Raw genomic sequence first — 19,019 nt, 5'->3', positions numbered from 1 at the left:
ATTGCAGGCAAAGACAACACCATTGGAGGGTTTGTGCAGAAGAGTAACATGATCTAAGTTATATTTTTAAAGAATTAGTCAGTTTGCTGTGTTGAGAAGAGATTATGGGTACAAGGGTAGTTACCAAGACAAGACAAAGGTTGACTAAACTTTAGACGGGTTTCTACCTGGCTGTAGGCTCCCCACTTCCCTTTTCTTAGAGCATTAACTTAAGAAAACTTGCAGTTGCAAATTCTCTCTCTGACCCTTTGAGATGTAAATCTTTCCCCAGCCTCTTACCAGTTCTACAACCCAGGAATGTCTTTCTCAAGGATCTGGGAGCCGTCTCTTTGAAATGTAATCATCAAGAAGATGGTGTCCCTATCTCCCAGTCTCTGTGGGAGGGTAGGAGCCTAACTTGGATAAGAACCAATTAGCAAATACAGATGACCTAATCACATTGACAGCTTCCCCCCTAAGGTTCTTCAAGGCTTTTCCACTAGCTCATTCTAGTGCTTAAAAATTCTTCTGCCTTTTGTTTCAGCAGAGTTGAAGTTGAGTTCAGTATTCTTCCCTGTTGCAATAGTCTTGAATAAAGTCTTGTCTTTAAATAATTTTCAATGAAATTTTTCTTTTATAATTCAAGCAGGAAGATCTATTAGGAGGCTCTTAGGTTATCTAGGTAAGGGATGATAGTGGCTTAGACGTGGGTGATAGTAGTCAGAATATACTTTAAAGCTAGTCTTTACTCAGAATTGGCTGGCAGAAGGAATATAAGGAGTCAGGTATATCTCCTGCAAGGATTTTGGCCTCGGTGACTGGAAGGAAGGGATTGCTATTGCTGTGATGAGGTGGGTTATGGATTAAGCATGTCAGCATGTTTGTCTGAACTCACCTTGAGTTCTTGTACAATTGAAGGAAAGTATTTAAATCTTCATATCTTCAAAAGCAACAGTTTCTCTTTGTATACATACCATTCTGTTCATACAAACCATTCTTGCCATTTTTGTTCTAGAGGAAGAAATGCGTTGCTTTGAGTGACTCAAAATGCTTATTTTTTATTAGATTTAGTGTCAGGAATAATTTTATTTAGTTAATTTTTATTGTGGATAAACATCATGTGTAAGGCTGGAAAACCCACCAGCCAGCTATGTTCCAAAGGAAGGCTTAAAGAACAACTTATTTACCAAAGCAATAAAGAATGTGCTTGTGACAGGGGTAGCACAGTTCAAACAGAGAGTTTTGGTGGATGATCTCTGGAGGCCAGGGCTGATGGTAGCGATGATGTTACAGAACTGGACTTCCTGACAACAGTGGAGATATTAGGCATGTTACTACTAGAAGGAAGCTGGGAGCAATTATTGTGATGTGTAGTTGGTGTAGTAACCAGAGCAGTATGACCTGCAAAGAGCATGGTGCTCTTAGGGACAAGGTTGATGAACAGCCAACAAGAATGATGCTGAATTTATACAACTGAGAGAAATCAAGGATAGCTGATCAGGAGGCTGAAACCTGCCGTAATGAAAAGGCACAAGCTCTTGCCAATTTTCAGACTTGAGTTGGATCTCAGACCCAGAATCCACTGACTGAAGAAGCCGAGTCCCACAAGGAAGGAATCTGTAACCCATGACAAGTGTATATGGAAATGATTCTCTCAATTCTTTCACAAGGCATCCATAGCCATTTACTCAGGTCATTGTACACTGGGGAAATGAGAAAACAAGATATTTTGAGGACTGTTGGACACAGGGTCTGAATACACATTGATTTCCAAGGATCTGAGGCATTATAATGGGTCCCCTGCTGGAGTGGGGGCATATGTAGGTCAGATAATAAACTGAGCTCTGTCCTATATCTGACTCACAATGGGTCTACTAGGTGTATGAACCCACCTCATGTTTATTTCCTAATTCTCCAAATGTGTAACTCCAAATGCATAGCTTGGTAGTTGTCAGAACCCTCACGTTAGGTCCTTGGCTTATGTGTGGGGTTAGAGCTATCCTAATGGGAAAGGCCAAGAGGATACTTTTATATCCTAGACATCACCCCCTTGGCCAAAACAGTAAATTAAAAGTATATTGCGGAGGATTAACCAAGATGGCGGAGTAGAAGGACGTGCTCTCACTCCCTCTTGCGAGAGCACCAGAATCACAACTGGCTGCTGGACAATCATCGACAGGAAGACACTGGACTTCACCAAGGAGGATACCCCACGTCCAAGGACAGAGGAGAAGCCACAGTGAGACGGTAGGAGGGGCGCAATCAGAGTAAAATCAAATCCCATAACTGCTGGGTGGGTGACTCACAGACTGGCGAGCACTTATACCACAGAAGTCCACCCACTGGAGTGAAAGTTCTGAGCCCCACGTCAGGCTTCCCAACCTGGGGGTCCGGCAACGGGAGGAGGAATTCATAGAGAATCAGACTTTGAAGCCTAGTGGGAATTGATTGCAGGACTTTGACAGGACTGGGGGAAACAGAGACCCCACTCTTGGAGGGCGTACACAAAATAGTGTGTGCATCGGGACCCAGGGGAAGGAGCAGTGACCCTGGGGGAGACTGAACCAGACATAACTGCTGGTGTTGGGGGGTCTCCTGCAGAGGCGGGGGCTGGCTCTGTTTCACCGTGGGGACAAGGACACTGGCAGTGGAGGTTCTGGGAAGTACTCCTTGGTGCAAGCCCTCCCAGAGTCTGCCATTAGCCCCACCAAAGAGCCCGGGTAGGCTCCAGTGTTGGGTTGCCTCAGGCAAAACAACCAACAGGGAGGGAACCCAGCCCCACCCAGCAACAGTCAAATGGATTAAAGTTTTACAGAGCTCTGACCGCCACAGCAACAGTCAGCTCTACCCACCTCCAGAGACTCCCATCAAGCCTCTTAGATAGCCTCAACCACCAGAGGGCAGACAGCAGAAGCAAGAAAAACTACAGTCCTGCAGCCTGTGGAACAGAAACCACATTTACAGAAAGATAGACAAGATGAAAAGGCAGAGGGCTATATACCAGATGAAGGAACAAGAAAAAACCCCAGAAAAACAACTAAATGAAGTGGAGATAGGCAACCTTCCAGAAAAAGAATTCAGAATAATGATAGTGAAGATGATCCAGGACCTTGGAATAAGAATGGAGGCAAAGATTGATAAGATGCAAGAAATGATTAACAAAGACCTAGAAGAATTAAAGAACAAACAAACAGAGATGACCAATACAATAACTGAAATGAAAACTACACTAGAAGGAATCAATAGTAGAATAACTGAAGCAGAAGAACGGATAAGTGACCTGGAAGACAGAATGGTGGAATTCACTGCTGCGGAACAGACTAAAGAAAAAAGAATGAAAAGAAATGAAGACAGCCTAAGAGACCTCTGGGACAACATTAAACGCAACAACATTCGCATTATAGGGGTCCCAGAAGGAGAAGAGAGAGAGAAAGGACCAGAGAAAATATTTGAAGAGATTATAGTCGAAAACGTCCCTAACATGGGAAAGGAAATAGCCACCCAAGTCCAGGAAGCGCAGAGAGTCCCATACAGGATAAACCCAAGGAGAAGCACGCCGAGACACATAGTAATCAAAGTGGCAAAAATTAAAGACAAAGAAAAATTATTGAAAGCAGCAAGGGAAAAACGACAAATAACATACAAGGGAACTCCCATAAGGTTAACAGCTGATTTGTCAGCAGAAACTCTACAAGCCAGAAGGGAGTGGCATGATATACTTCAAGTGATGAAAGGGAAGAACCTACAACCAAGATTACTCTACCCGGCAAGGATCTCATTTAGATTTGATGGAGAAATCAAAAGCTTTACAGACAAGCAAAAGCTAAGAGAATTCAGCACCACCAAACCAGCTCTACAACAAATGTTAAAGGAACTTCTCTAAGTGGGAAACACAAGAGAAGAAAAGGACCTACAAAAACAAACCCAAAACAATTAAGAAAATGGTCATAGGAACATACATAGAGATAATTACCTTAAACGTGAATGGATTAAATGCTCCAGCCAAAAGACACAGGCTTGCTGAATGGATACAAAAACAAGACCCATATATATGCTGTCTACAAGAGACCCACTTTAGACCTAGGGACACATACAGACTGAAAGTGAGGGGATGGAAAAAGATATTCCATGCAAATGGAAATCAAAAGAAAGCTGGAGTAGCTATACTCATATCAGATAAAATAGACTTTAAAATAAAGAATGTTACAAGAGGCAAGGAAGGACACTACATAATGATCAAGGGATCAATCCAAGAAGAAGATATAACAATTATAAATATATATGCACCCAACATAGGAGCACCTCATTACATAAGGCAATTGCTAACAGCAATAAAAGAGGAAATTGATAGTAACACAATAATAGTGGGGGACTTTAACACCTCACTTACACCAATGGACAGATCACCCAAAATGAAAATAAATAAGGAAACAGAAGCTTTAAATGACACAATAGACCAGATAGATTTAATTGATATTTATAGGACATTCCATCCAAAAACGGCAGATTACACGTTCTTCTCAAGTGCGCACGGAACATTCTCCAGGATAGATCACATCTTGGGTCACAAATCAAGCCTCAGTAAATTTAAGAAAATTGAAATCATATCAAGCATCTTTTCTGACCACAACGCTATGAGATTAGAAATGAATTACAGGGGAAAAAGCATAAAAAACACAAACACATGGAGGCTAAACAATACGTTACTAAATAACCAAGAGATTACTGAAGAAATCAAAGAGGAAATCAAAAAATACCTAGAGACAAATGACAATGAAAACACGACAACCCAAAACCTATGGGATGCTGCAAAAGCAGTTCTAAGAGGGAAGTTTATAGCTATACAAGCCTACCTAAAGAAACAAGAAAAATCTCAAGTAAACAATCTAACCTTACACCTAAAGAAATTAGAGAAAGAAGAACAAACAAAACCCAAAGTTAGCAGAAGGAAAGAAATCATAAAGATCAGAGCAGAAATAAATGAAATAGAAACAAAGAAAACAATAGCAAAGATCAATAAAACTAAAAGCTGGTTCTTTGAGAAGATAAACAAAATTGATAAGCCATTAGCCAGACTCATCAAGAAAAAGAAGGAGAGGACTCAAATCAATAAAATCAGAAATGAAAAAGGAGAAGTTACAACAGACACCGCAGAAATACAAAGCATCCTAAGAGACTACTACAAGCAACTTTATGCCAATAAAATGGACAACCTGGAAGAAATGGACAAATTCTTAGAAAGGTATGACCTTCCAAGACTGAACCAGGAAGAAGCAGAAAATATGAACAGACCAATCACAAGTAATGAAATTGAAACTGTGATTAAAAATCTTCCAACAAACAAAAGTCCAGGACCAGATGGCTTCACAGGTGAATTCTGTCAAACATTTAGAGAAGAGCTAACACCTATCCTTCTCAAACTCTTCCAAAAAATTGCAGAGGAAGGAACACTCCCAAACTCATTCTATGAGGCCACCATCACCCTGATACCAAAACCAGACAAAGACACTACAAAAAAAGAAAATTACAGACCAATATCACTGATGAATATAGATGCAAAAATCCTCAACAAAATACTAGCAAACAGAATCCAACAACACATTAAAAGGATCATACACCACGATCAAGTGGGATTTATCCCAGGGATGCAAGGATTCTTCAATATACGCAAATCAATCAATGTGATACACCATATTAACAAATTGAAGAATAAAAACCATATGATCATCTCAATAGATGCAGAAAAAGCTTTTGACAAAATTCAACACCCATTTATGATAAAAACTCTCCAGAAAGTAGGCATAGAGGGAACCTACCTCAACATAATAAAGGCCATATATGACAAACCCACAGCAAACATCATTCTCAATGGTGAAAAACTGAAAGCATTTCCTCTAAGATCAGGAACGAGACAAGGATGTCCACTTTCACCACTATTATTCAACATAGTTCTGGAAGTCCTAGCCACGGCAATCAGAGAAGAAAAAGAAATAAAAGGAATACAAATTGGAAAAGAAGAAGTAAAACTGTCACTGTTTGCAGATGACATGATACTATACATAGAGAATCCTAAAACTGCCACCAGAAAACTGCTAGAGCTAATTAATGAATATGGTAAAGTTGCAGGATACAAAATTAATGCACAGAAATCTCTTGCATTCCTATACACTAATGATGAAAAATCTGAAAGAGAAATTATGGAAACACTCCCATTTACCATTGCAACAAAAAGAATAAAATACCTAGGAATAAACCTACCTAGGGAGACAAAAGACCTGTATGCAGAAAACTATAAGACACTGATGAAAGAAATTAAAGATGATACCAACAGATGGAGAGATATACCATGTTCTTGGATTGGAAGAATCAACATTGTGAAAATGACTATACTACCCAAAGCAATCTACAGATTCAATGCAATCCCTATCAAATTACCAATGGCATTTTTTAAGGAGCTAGAAAAAATCATCTTAAAATTTGTATGGAGACACAAAAGACTCCGAATAGCCAAAGCAGTCTTGAGGGAAAAAAACGGAGCTGGAGGAATCAGACTCCCTGACTTCAGACTATACTACAAAGCTACAGTAATCAAGACAATATGGTACTGGCACAAAAACAGAAACATAGATCAATGGAACAAGATAGAAAGCCCAGAGATAAACCCACGCACCTATGGTCAACTAATCTATGACAAAGGAGGCAAAGATATATGATGGAGAAAAGACAGTCTCTTCAATAAGTGGTGCTGGGAAAACTGGACAGCTACATGTAAAAGAATGAAATTAGAATACTCCCTAACACCATACACAAAAATAAACTCAAAATGGATTACAGACCTAAATGTAAGACTGGACACTATAAAACTCTTAGAGGAAAACATAGGAAGAACACTCTTTGACATAAATCACAGCAAGATCTTTTTTGATCCACCTCCTAGAGTAATGGAAATAAAAACAAAAATAAACAAATGGGACCTAATGAAACTTCAAAGCTTTTGCACAGCAAAGGAAACCATAAACAAGACGAAAAGACAACCCTCAGAATGGGAGAAAATATTTGCAAACGAATCAACGGACAAAGGATTAATCTCCAAAATATATAAACAGCTCATTCAGCTCAATATTAAAGAAACAAACACCCCAATCCAAAAATGGGCAGAAGACCTAAATAGACATTTCTCCAAAGAAGACATACAGACGGCCAAGAAGCACATGAAAAGCTGCTCAACATCACTAATTATTAGAGAAATGCAAATCAAAACTACAATGAGGTATCACCTCACACCAATTAGAATGGGCATCATCAGAAAATCTACAAACAACAAATGCTGGAGAGGGTGTGGAGAAAAGGGAACCCTCTTGCACTGTTGATGGGAATGTAAATTGATACAGCCACTATGGAGAACAATATGGAGGTTCCTTAAAAAACTAAAAATAGAATTACCATATGACCCAGCAATCCCACTACTGGGCATATACCCAGAGAAAACCGTAATTCAAAAAGACACATGCACCCGAATGTTCATTGCAGCACTATTTACAATAGCCAGGTCATGGAAGCAACCTAAATGCCCATCAACAGACGAATGGATAAAGAAGATGTGGCACATATATACAATGGAATATTACTCAGCCATAAAAAGGAATGAAATTGAGTCATTTGTTGAGACGTGGATGAATCTAGAGACTGTCATAAAGAGTGAAGTAAGTCAGAAAGAGAAAAACAAATATTGTATATTAACGTATGTATGTGGAACCTAGAAAAATGGTACAGATGAGCCGGTTTGCAGGGCAGAAGTTGAGACACAGATGTAGAGAACAGACATATGGACACCAAGGGGGGAAAACTGCGGTGGGGTGGGGATAGTGGTGTGCTGAATTGGGCGATTGGGATTGACATGTATACACTGATGTGTATAAAATTGATGACTAATAAGAACCTGCAGTATAAACAAACAAACAAAACAACTAATACTAAACTTTCATTGGGTTATTTGTATGGAAATATGTTAATATAAATGTTTCAGACATTAAAAAAAAAAAAAAAGTATCTTGCATTTTTGGAGACTGGCAAAGATTAGTGCCACATCTTAAGACCTAGAGGGGTGGTGGTAATCATACCTCATTTAACGCACCACTCTGACTCCTACAATAACCAGCTGGGTCATGTCAGTTAAAAAGACGGCTGTAAACTCAAATGCAGCTGCTATGCTATATGTGGTATTTTGTTGCACCAATTGTAGCTGCTGTACTACCGTATGTGGTATTTTTCCTAGAGTAGATCAACACAGCCTCAGATACATGATATGTAGTCATTGATTTGGTGAATGTGTTCTTTTTTTATCACCATCAGGAAAGAGAATGTGAGATAGAAATAGTATCTGTATTAGTCTGCTCAGCTGCCATAAGAAAATACCACAGACTGGATGACTTAAACAACAGAAATTTATCTTTTCACAGTTCTGGGGGCTGGAAGACCAAGATCAGGGTTTCAGTAGGGTTAGTTTCTGGTGACACCTTTCTTCCTCTTTTCACTGTGTCCTCGCATGGCTTTTCCTCTGTGTGTGCACACTCCTGCTGTCTCTTTCTCTTCTTATAAGGACACCAGTCCTATTGGATTAGAGCCCTATCCTCATGACCTCATTTAACTTTAGTTACCTCCTTAAAGGCCCTATCTCCAAATACAGTCACTTTGGGGGTTAGGGCTTCAAAACATGGATTTTGGGAGGACACAATTCAGCCCATAGTAGTAGCCATTTATGATCTTTCCCCAAGGCTATGTTAAGACTTTCTTCCTTTGTTGTAAAATAGTCTGATGGGTTCTGAACTGTCTTCACATTCTACAGAGAAACACACTAGTTAACTATATGAAGTGAATCATATTACTTAGACCTGATTATGAAGAAATCACGAGTACATTGGAGGCCCATGCATGGTAAGCACATGTGCTTGGAAGGTTAGCAGGTAAACCTTGCAAAAGGATCCACCACATTGATGAGATCTTTAGGGATCCCTGGTGTAGGGCATGGCAGGACATCCCCCCTAATAAAGCACAAATTATTGCATTTTTCATTGCTAGGAAGGAAGCACAATGCTTGATAGGCTTTTTTCTTAAGGTTCAGAAGGCATAATATTCCACACTTGTGGAATATTGTTCCAACCAACGTGTTAGGTGACACAGATGGTTGCCTTCTTTGAATGGAGCCCAGAGCAGAAAAGTGGTCTGCAGCATATCCAGGCTGTGGTGCAAGAAGCCTTGCTGCTTGGACCATATGGCCTTTGTGTTATTGGAGGTATCTTCGGTGACAAAAGTTACCATGTAGACTTCATGGCAAGTTACAGTAGGAGAATCACAATGTAGATCTCTAGGATCTGGAGCAACATCATGCCATCTGCATCAGAAAACTATGAACTATTAGAAGAACATCTGGAATGCTAGTGGACCTTAGTAGAGATGGAGCATTTAACCGTAGGGTATCAAGTGTTCATGCAGCCTGAACTGTCCCACATGAGCTGGAGTTTTCTCAGACACACACAGTGATAAGGACCAGAAGTAATCCATTTTAAGTTGGTGGTGATGCATTAGAGGTTGTGCACAAGCAGGGCTAAAACACACAAGTGAGCTAAATGAGCCTGTGGCCCAAAAACCCATATCATCATCATCGCCTTTGCACAAGTGCTTCTTCCTCAGTTCATATCCATGACAGCATAGGGGAGGGAGGTTCCTTATTACCAGCTGATGGAGGCAGAAAAAGGCCAAGTTGGGTTCATAAACGTGTGTACAAACTAGAAAGTGGATTGCTGCTCAACTTCAGCCCCGGTCACAGGTGGACTGCAAGGCAGTGCCGATGAGAAGTCATTGCTGGGCAGAGCTTTGGTTGGAGAATTGTGTAATTCACTTTGTGGGAAAAAAAGAAGTAACTTGAGATTTAAAAAAATATTCATGGTATATGCCCAGTAGTGCACAATGTTCATTGCAGCACTATTTACAATAGCCAGGACATGGAGCCAACCTAAACGTCAGTCGACAGATGAATGGATAAAGAAGATGTGGCACGTATATACAATGGACTATTACTCAGCCATAAAAAGAAACGAAATTGAGTTATTTGTAGTGAGGTGGGTGGACCTAGAGTCTATCATACAGAGTGAAGTTAAGCCAGAAAGAGGAAAACAAATACCAGATGCTAACACATGTATATGGAATCTTAAAAAAAAAAAAAAAAAGGTACTGATGAACCTAGTGGCCAGGCAGGAATAAAGACATAGACATAGAGAATGGACTTGAGGACATGGGAGGGGAAGGGGAAGCTGGGGCGAAGTGAGAGTAGCATCTACATATATACACTACCAAATGTAAAATGGTTAGCTAGTGGGAAGCAGCCGCATAGCACAGGGAGATCAGCTCGGTGCTTTGCGATGACCTAGAGGGATGGGATAGGGAGGGTGGGAGGGAGACGCAAGAGGGAGGAGATATGGGGACATATGTATGCATATGGCTGATTCACTTTGTTGTACAACAGAAACTAACACAGTATTGTGAAGCAATTATACTCCAATAAAGATCTATTAAAAAATATTCATGGACTCATGAGCAGAGGCAAATGACTTTGCTGGTTGGTCAGTAGCCTAAAGGGAGAAAAAAAGGAAAATTTGGGACATAGAGGGCTAGTAGAGAGCCTGTAGATGGATCTTTGGGAATGTGTATAAAGTGTAAAGATTTTGGCATCATATGTTAATGCTCACCAGAGAGTATCCATATATAAGAGGACTAAACAAACAAGTAGACAGAATTACTTGCCGGTCCACATTAGCCAGCCTCTGTCATTATCAGTATTCCCCAGTGCTTGTGCAATGGGATCAAGAATGGAGTAGCAATAGAAGTGGGTGTGGAGGATAAGCTTGGGGTCAGGAGTGTGGGATCACAGTCACCAAGGGTGATATAGTTTCTTGTGCTTATTAAAATATAATCTATTAACAAGAAAATAATACAATATTGAGACCTTGATATATTTCCAGCCCTCAAGGAAATCAACAAGCCTCTTTGTAGCAAGTGATTATAATAGAACACTTCTACTGTGGAAGGGGCAGGGTTTATTTAGTCTGGAATTGACATATCTTCTGCATATGTGTTTATCTTTCCTATAATGTCACCTCCCATTATATAAGGCCTCACAAGGTGTTTGATCCACTGACATGATTCCACGTAATATCTCCTTAGAGTAAGGGATTACAAAGAATGTATAACAGTGAGCATGTAACCACGTGATTCAGTGGTCCTTTATATACAGCCAATCTGATAGAGTGATGGTACCACCTTTGAAGGGGCAGCTAAGGTATTGTCTTATAGATGATACCTGCAAAGATGGGTCTCCATCCTCAAGAACGTAGTATAATTCCTAAATCAGCAATCATTATTTAATGTGGTGTCCCAGTAGGTAGATGTAAGGTTTCTCTTATATGACAGAGGCAGAGAAGAATACACATGGCACCCAGTTGATCCACCGACAGGCCCTTCTCACACTTTTCTGTCTAAATTTGATGGTAAATGGACAAGTCCACCAGCCACAGCCTGAGAAGAGCATTATGAAAAGAATCTAGACTTTTTGGGATGAGGGTCTGGGTCACTCCACCATGTATGTCACCTAGACCAGCAGTGGTGCTGGCTGAGAATGAGGGGGATCTAGAATGGGTAGTAGAGGAAAAAGACAATAAGTACAAGTTGTAGCCTTGGGACCCTTTCCAGTGACAGGGACTATATTTCATCCCACTAACTCTTGTCTTAGGTTTCCCCAGAAAAGAGAGCAACCATAATCTTGGAGATGGGGTTTCCAGATGGGGTGAACTTACTATATAAAGCAAATGGGTTTGAGTGGTACAAGAGGTAGCCTGTAGTTTAGTAAATGCTCTGATGTGTCTGCCAGATCCCTCTTCAGGACTTAGGCACTAATTCCTCCAGCTGTGGGGAATATCAGCTGCTGATAGCTTTCTAGGGAATGACTGTTGGGTGATGGAAGATGCCTCACACAAGTTTTTACCCGGAGGGAAGACTGCACCGAATGTCCAAACTATCCCATGTAAGGTACAGAGACTTAATCCCCCAATTTAAGTCCACTTAGCATGGCCACTGTAACTCTACAGCTCCCTGTAAAATTGACTGATGCTTTATTTCCCCCAACTGCATTGCAGTTCAGCTAATCCTTCTCCCCAGTCATGCTTCCCTTACTTCCTTACAGGTTTTGTTTCTGAAATGACTTTCTGGTAAACTTTCTGCATGTATTCTCCTCAGAGTGTGTTTCCTTATGAACCCAAATGAAGACACTGATAATTGCATTCAAACAACAAATCATTTAGCTTTGCTTGATTGGGGTCTTAATATGAATGTATTCTTACAGTTGGCATTCCTTTGTGCCTTCTTTCATTTAATATCATATTATTGAGATTCATCAATTTTGATACATATAACAATATTTCATTTATTTTCACTGCTGTATAGTACCCAAAGACTGTATATACTGCAATTTATTTATTATTTCTTCTACTGATGGACATTTGGTTGTTTCCATTTTTATTTTGATATTATAAACAATGATACTAGAAGTATTTTTGTACCTGTGTTTTGGTGTACATAAGAGTTTCTGTAGAGTATTGTAACACTCATTTTGCTTGAAGAACAATAATTTTGGGTTCAGATTGACAAGCAAACTATGAAACCCAGTAGGTTTCACCCATCATCAAATTTATGCAGATTTTAGAAAGGATAAAGGCAGCCAACAAAGCATATATAGAAACAGGATAGCAGAGACCCCATTACTTTTAGAAGTTGCTTCCCATGCTGTTAGTCACTTTGTACTAAGAGAACATGTAGTTAGAGAAGATGAGGCTGAATGTATGTGGACCACTTAAGATCATGATAACCATCAGATTTGAGTCCCATCATCATTTATACCTTGACAGTCCTGTAACCCCCTAAGTGATATGTGACTGTTTCATCCTTTTGTGCAGCTGCATGTCAGTTGTCTAAGCTCAATGACCATGTGCTTTGCTCAGTACATAGCAATGTCATCAGGACTATTTTTCACCTTGGACCCTGTTACTTTTATATATTCCTTGTGTTAGTGTTGCAGGGGATTTGAATAAGGGTCAAAACTTCCCCCATCACTGATGCTGAAGGAAAGACTACAATCCAGCTGTTCACACAGTCCACATATATACATAAAAGGAGAATTGCTAGGCCATGACGTATGTGCATGTTTATCTTTGTAGGTGCTACCAAACTTTCCCAAAGTGAATATACCAATTTGCATTTTCACCAGGACTGGATGAGATTTCTTTTGCTTTACATCTTTGCCAACTCTGGGATCATCAGACTTCTTAATTTTGCCACTTGAATGGATATACAGTATTATTTTCCTATAGTTTGAATTTTCACTTACCATTACTTATCAGTAATGAAGTTGAGCAGCTTTTCATATGTTGATAACACTATGTTTTCTCAATGTGAAATGTCTGTTCATATTTTTTGCCCATTTCTCTATATGATTATTTGTCTGCTTCTTATTGATTTTCAGAGTTATTTACATTTTAGCAATACTCATCCTTTATCAGTATGCAATTTGTATTTTTCCTCTTTTTATCATGTTTATTTTAAACTCTTGTGGAGTTTATAGCCGTACTCTGTGGTTTGTGTTTAGGGTCATGTTTAATAAATGCTTTTCTATCCCAAAGACATAAAGATATTCCCATGTAGATTTATAGAAGGTTTTAATCCATTTGTATTTGATTTTGGTATTTTGATGTGTGCATGAGGTAGTGATGCTATATACAACACAACACACACACACAGAGATTGTCCCCATAGAATTTTGTGACTGGCACATCCTTTCACCACCAGACTGTGATGTTCATTTTATCCTGTGCCGTATATCAAGTTTTGTATGTAGTGGAATTTGTTGATAGAGTTTGAGGTATCATATAATTTTTTTTTATGTGTTAATCTATAGATTAACTACTTTCTACTTTTGAATTGAACTCAAATTGGTCATATTATCCTTTCTGTACATTATTCAAATTAATTTGGTAGTATTTTGTTTAGGAATTTTGCACCTGTGTTCATGAGTGTGACAGGCCTATAGCTTTCCTAACTTGTATTATCCTTGATTAATTTGACTATCTAAATAATGCAAGCTTCATGAAAAGAGTGTTTCACCCAGAATAGCCATGACATGTAAACAGAAAACCTGCATAACCTTGGGTATGGTGATGACTTTTTAGATACAACATCAAAGGCATGATCTGTGAAAGAAAAATTGATAAGCTGGACTTCATTAAAACTTAAAACTTCTGCTTTGCAAAAGACAGTGTCAAGAGAATGAGAAGACAAGCTATAGATTGCAAGAAAATATTTGCCAAAGACACATCTGATAAAAAGACTGTTATCTAAAATGACAAAGAACTGTTAAAACTCAACAATAAGAAAACAACCTACTAAAAAATGGACCAGAGACATTAACAGACATCTCACCAAGGAAGGTGTACAGATAGCAAATAAGCATAGGAAAAGATGCTCCACATCATATGTCATTAGGAAAATGCAAATTAAAACAATGATGAGGTACCATTACACACCTATTAGAATGCCCCATATATGGAACACTGACAACACCGAGTACTGGAGAGGACATAGAGCAATCGGAACACTCATTTATTGTTGGGAATGCAAAAATAGTACATTGACTTTTTGAAGATAATTTGGTGGTTTCTTCTATAACTAAACGTACTTTTGCCATATGATCTAGCACTGCTTGGTATTTCCCCAAAGGAGATGAAAACTTATGTCCACACAAAAACTTGCATATGAATGTTTATAGTAGCTTTATTAATAATTGCCAAAACTTGGAAGTAACCAAGATGACCTTCAGTAGGTGCATAGATAAATAAACTGTGGTACATCCAAACAATGGAGTAGTATTCAGCACTAAAAAGAAATGAGGTATCAAGCCATGAAAAGACATGGAGGAAGCGTAAATGCTTATCACTAGGTGAGTGAAACCAATCTGAAAAGGCTAACTGTATGATTCCATCTATATGACATTCTGGAAAAGGCAAAACTGTGGAGTCAGTAAAAAGATCAGTGGTTGCCACAGGCTGGGGAGGATGAATAGGAGTGCATAGAGGATATTTAGGGCAGGATCTTCCCTTCAGTTTTGCTTCAGCCTAAAACTACTCTAAAAAATGAAGTCTTAATAAAAAATTTAAAAGGAGAGTGTTTTCTTTTTGCAGGGGGTGATGTGGAAATAGAGAAGCATCTACGTTTTGTTATGTTAGACCTCTGGGTGTGTGTATCAGGGGAAGGAGAGGGAAGAGGATCTTAAACTATGAATTCAGTATCTCTAATTTTTTTATTACCAGATTATTAAGGTTTTCTACTTTCCCTAAATCAATACAGCAAGTTTTATTTTTCCAAGAATTTATCTACTCTATATTTCCAAGTTTATTGGAATAATTTTGTATAAGATAGCCTCAGAGTATCTTTTAATTCTTGCATTTTGCATGTAAGGTAATTGTACAAACCTTGCATTTCCTATCAAAGACTCTCACTCAAAATTTTTACTTAATAAAATTTATAATCAAAATAAATATTTTAATTAACCTAATTAACCATACTTTAAAAGAAACCTATAAAGGAATAATACTAATTTATCCATTAATAATAATAATAATTATTGATAATTTTGTGTAAATTTTAACTGAATATTGTTTTTAGTACATACCATACACTCCTAATCCTGGAATATAAGAATTTTAAAATAAAACTAAAAACTTTGAGAACAATGTTGGCAGATGCCAACTGATGTCTACTAGTAGAAAAAAAAGAAGAGATTTTTGCTAAATTCCAGTGACTTTTGTAATAAATATGCTTGTTAGGCACACAAATACAACCAAATGTGTGGAAGAAGTTGCATGTCTCTCGCAGTTTTATAAAGGGCTGTTCATATCTCTTTCTTCTCATACTAGCCACAGGCAAATTTCTCTGAGCCCAAACTAAAGCATTTACTATTCTGTTGGAGTCCCAGAAGGTATCCATTCTGAGACACAAAAAAGATCTTAGAAAATTCCTCCTGATTTATTCTTCAAATGTCAATTACTTGTGGTAAACCAATTTTATTTCAATTCTCAGTGGAATCAAAACAAATAAAACAACATTTAACCAAAGAAATGTTGGTATTATATATTGGTAACAACAGAGGAAATATTGAATGGAAACTATACTTACAAATTGCGTGCCTCTGCTTTTTTCCGTGCTCTTTAGAGCCAGTTGATTTATCAGTTAACAAAATATAGTTCACTCAAACTAATGTTTTGAAATTATTTTTCAAAGAGAAACACTAAAGTTTTTCGATGCATGAGAATATAAATGCACTGTGAAAAAATTCAGGTTAGTGGCTTACAGATAGACATTCTTAGCTATGCATGTGTTACTTTGCTTGTCCTTCCCTCATTGCCTATATAAGAATGATGTGTAATAAAGTTCTAAAAAAAGACTAGATACATGAGATACCGTATTTCTTAGATTTCTAGAAGACAGCAAAGTCAGTGCATATTAGGATTGGTTCTTAAATTTTAAATATATTTTCTAGGAGAAAATGGTTCTAAAAATCTTAATTGGGTAAATTACTGATTGACTTAGTCAATGCTTATGCCTAGTAAAATTGTAATATCAAGGGACTGATAAAATCTGTATTATACATACATGAGAGAGGTTAATCTTTCATAAGTTGCCATTAAAGTATTTTGCAATGGATATATGGCAACTGGTTCAGTTTTTTTCAGTGACTTTCCCATGTTTGTTTTAAAACTTTCATTTTGTATATTAACTTTGGAAAGGTCATTTCTAGTCTCCTGATTTACCTACTGATAATGTGGCAAAATCCAATTCTGTATCTGTTGTCAACATTCACTATTTTTATTAGGAAATATTATGGAGGAGTGATCAGAGTATGGGCAGTGAGAGTGTGGGAGAGGATGGGGACCATGAGTATGTAGTGAATTAGCAGTGGAAAGTATCATGTGTATAAAGGTATCATTAATATGATCCTGTTCATTCATTTAACTTATTTAGTGCACTCCTGATGGAAGCCAGGTATTGTGCTAGGTCTGGGGTTATAGTGATGAGCTAAAGCAAGCGTAGTCTTGGCTGTCATGTAGCTTACAGCCTAACAGAGGATCATTGTTTGAATGACCACACAAAATTACAGAGATAAGTGCTCTGAAGGACAGAAGTGGGATACTATTAAAGTTAAAACAAAAGAATGTAACCTAGACTGTGGGTTCAGGGGATATTTTCATGAGAACATTAAACTTGAGCTAAGATATGAATGATACGTATGGATGCACAAGGGGAAATTTGTTGAGTGGAAGAGGGAACCTTCCAAGAAGAGGAAAAAGCACATGGAAAGACCCTGTGATATGCAGGACACTGATGGAAAGTTTTTTAAGGCTAGAACAGGGTGGGCAACAAGGAGAGCATCTCAAGATAAGGCTTGAGAAACAGGCAGGAACCACACCACGCAGGGCCTTGTGGACCAGGTGAGGGGTTTTAGCCTTTATCCTATGACAGGTAGGAAGCTGGTGAAGACTTTTGCTACATCTTCATGTGATAATTTAGTGTACAGGCCATGTTGCTGTAACAACAACAAAACCCTAATGCACTGGTTCAGATAAGATTGAAGTTTGTTTTTTTGTTTTTTTTGGGTTTTTTTCTCTTGTCTATAAGAGTCCGAGGCATGTAGGCAGCTCTTTTCCAAGGAGCCATCCATTGACCCAAGCTGGTGAGCCACTCTGCCATGCTTACATTATTGCTTCCTTGGATCCTCCAGATTTCTATTTCTAGTGAGTAAGAAGGGAGAAGAAAAAGTTAAGGACAAAGGTCTTTGTCTTTAATGAGAGGCACGTAATACTTCCATCACATTATGTTGACCTGAACCAAATCACATGGGTAAAATATTAATTTTCTGTAAAGATTATTTTCCTTTCAAACTGTTTAATGGCTATATATAGGCATTTACCTAAGGATGGCTAGGAGCAGGGAAGATATAAGCATTTAAAAAATGTTCTGAAGCACAGTTTAAAAATGGATGACATAAATGTGAGTTAATCAGAAAACATAGCAACAGTCAGGTGTTGACAACCTCCAATAATTTACAGTGCCTTTTCTGAAGAAAGCCTTCACTGTCAAGTGTGATTTGACTAAAGTTCAGTTACCATCTTTTACACACAACTTAGAAAAAGTGTGCATCCAAAACTGACATATCGATGAAGCCTTGACATAGAGAGTTATCAACAAGACAGCTACCAAACAGGATTTGGGGTGGACTACAGGAAAGAGTTCAAGTTTCTTATTAGTTTGACTGAAAAATATCTTGGTTTCAGTGAAAGCAGATTTGGGAGAAAAGATAATGATTTCAGTTCATTCACCAAATTCAACAAACAATTCCTAAGTCCCCGTGCTGAGTTGCTGGAAATACAATAATGAAAAAGACAATTGCTGGAATTACAATGATGAAAAAGACAATTTCTGGAAAGATGGTTGTGTAATTAATTGTGATGGTGGGTAGTTATAATAAGCGATATTCATGATATGGTGGCTAAATAAAATAGAAAATAATAAACTGTATTAAAGAGGGCAGTTTATATTGCAAGGAGGAGAATATGGTTAATTTGAATCATTAAATATGAGTTACAACTTGTCCAATAGACAATGAGAAAGCATTTATCCAGAAGGAATTACATGTGTTAAGTTGGAAAGATTAGAAGTATGAAATATCATTCATTCATTTGGCAAATATTTATTGCATGTCTACTATGGAGTAGGAACTGTTTTAGTTCTTTGGAGGTATAATAGGAGTAATATGGTAAAAAAATTCTCTAACTTCATCGAGCTTATTATCTAGTGGGGGAGACATAGAATAAGCAAATAAACTAATAAAATATGAGGAGAAGTACTATGAAGAAAAGGAAAACATGAAAGGGAAAGAGAGA

The sequence above is a fragment of the Eubalaena glacialis genome, chromosome 8 (assembly GCF_028564815.1).
Source record: "Eubalaena glacialis isolate mEubGla1 chromosome 8, mEubGla1.1.hap2.+ XY, whole genome shotgun sequence".
In the NCBI taxonomy this organism is placed as follows: Eukaryota; Metazoa; Chordata; class Mammalia; order Artiodactyla; family Balaenidae; genus Eubalaena; species Eubalaena glacialis.
Note: the sequence above shows the minus strand (reverse complement) of the source record.